The sequence below is a fragment of the Morone saxatilis genome, unplaced genomic scaffold (assembly GCF_004916995.1).
Source record: "Morone saxatilis isolate NCDOM2014 unplaced genomic scaffold, NCSU_SB_2.0 Contig2, whole genome shotgun sequence".
NCBI lineage: Eukaryota > Metazoa > Chordata > Actinopteri > Moronidae > Morone > Morone saxatilis.
This window is the reverse complement of record NW_023339762.1, coordinates 666,888-668,827: the sequence shown is the minus strand read 5'-3', so window position 1 is coordinate 668,827 and position 1,940 is coordinate 666,888. Positions and strand designations below refer to the sequence as shown.

The 1,940-nt window shown below is 40.1% G+C and overlaps 1 protein-coding gene across 1 annotated transcript in view; it reads right to left on the bottom strand.

Moving 5' to 3' along the window:
• LOC118329991 (anoctamin-1-like) overlaps positions 1–1,940 on the bottom strand; it is a gene marked incomplete in the record, with an annotated part of 24,870 nt that overhangs the window by 22,224 nt on the left and 706 nt on the right.

Here is a 1,940-nt window from a genome sequence, read left to right as displayed (position 1 = left end):
CTCGACAGCCAGCGGTGGAATGATGACATGCGGCTATACATGTCATCACTGGTCACATTGGGCAGGGGTCCAGAGAAAACTTAAGCTCATTAACTTAAACAGGTTTCATCTGAATCTTATTTTCATCTCCCTTATGAAAAAAAAGGTTAGTTGGCTGCAGGCCATCAGTTCTTTTGAGCTGTTATTTGATTTATGATCATTTTTACTGTTTATTGAATAAACTTACGGTTTTACTGTTGGTTTTGGCAACTCCTTGACTCTTTGATTATGTTAGACCTCATTTGTAATCAGCCATTCGCTGTGGGCCCTTTTAGAGTTTACCCATACTAAAAATCAGCATATGCTCCGATTTTGTCCATTCTTTTTTAAAAAGTTGTCTCTTGTGAGTGACTCTTTGAAAGTGCAATAATGAATACCCTTTTAACATCCATTGACACTTTAGTTACCTTCAGTAACTTTGCTAAAATCCCTACTCAGGGTCTCTGCTTAAATGTCCAGAGAGTTGTATATGAGACAGATAATCTGTGAAGAAAATCTAGTTTCTCTGGCTCCTCCTACTGCTGTAGATGGCAGAAGGAGCCAGAAGAACCAGATTTTTTCACACTAATGAAAACATACCTATGAATATTATATTCCATTTCTGACAATAGATCCTCCAAAGTGTTACTCACTGAACGTTTAAATAAACAAAACAGTGGAAGCCACAAAATGTGAAATGTCTCTACATAAGCAGTAGCAATCATTATTTTGTCAATGAGCTTTTATACAACCCTGACTAAGATCAACTATTTGGATGTATGGGTGCCTGGATCATTAGGCAGTTGGGCCTGGATAAACAGCATGCAACTGGCCTGTTTACTACTCAGTCCGTTCACACACAGTACAAAGGTCACAAGAACAGGACACTGATCACGGAGAGGCTCTCAAGAGACACTGCACACACATCTGCAACACTCAGGTGTTTAGCAACTGATATCTGTGTATTCAAGTGTGCCATAAATAGTGACTTATTTTATGCCACATGCCATCACTTACTTAATGGAGTTGCTCCAGATCAGTTACTAAATTAACCTTGTGAGACTTTAGTCAGCTGCTGTTTCTGAGGTCAAGTTAAAGCTGCAGTAGGTAACTTTTATTAAATTCACTTTCTGCCATATTTGCTGAAACTTTCACTGTCAGAGCCAAGAAGATAGCAAGATGCTTTGGGTTGGAGGCTTGATTGCTGAGTCTCATTCTCAGTCTGTATTTGACGACCTGGGAGTGAGACTCAACAATCAACTACCTTTCTCGGCTCTGATTGGTTGTTTTATTTCAAGCATTGTATTCTTGCAAATACCATTAGGAGCACTAGGAGGAGCCAGGGGAACCACAGATTACCAGGATATAGTTTCAGCAAATATGACAAAAGGTTATCATCAAATTAAGCTTTCATGAAGGAGGCCCCACGTCCTTTCTTTTCTTGCTGATCTAATCCAGCTCTTCTTTCATGAGCCTTCTGCTGCCCAGACCACCAGAGAGGAGTCATGCATTAGCTGCAATCTGAGTCCTTCTGCCAATAAGAAGAACACACTTTGCTTTCATCTTCCTCACAGATTGAGGCAGTAGTAACGGTGCAGGGTGATCAACACTCTTTTTTGCTCTTCATCATTTATTGTGTTGCTGTATTGCACAGCAAACGTATTTGTAAAGTCTCAGGTTAATTAATTCTGGATCCAAAAATTTTCCTCTGTCTCCTCCTAGTGCTCCTAATGGTATTTGCAAGAATCCACCGGGCCTTAATGAAAACAACCAATCAGAGTCAAGACAGATAGTTGATTATTCCCGGTCGTCAAATATCGACACATTGGGTTGGTGGCTTGAAGCTTTGGCACTCAAAGCTTCAGTATTTGACAACCTGGGAATCAAGCTCAACAATCAATCATCTTTTTTGGCTCTGATTG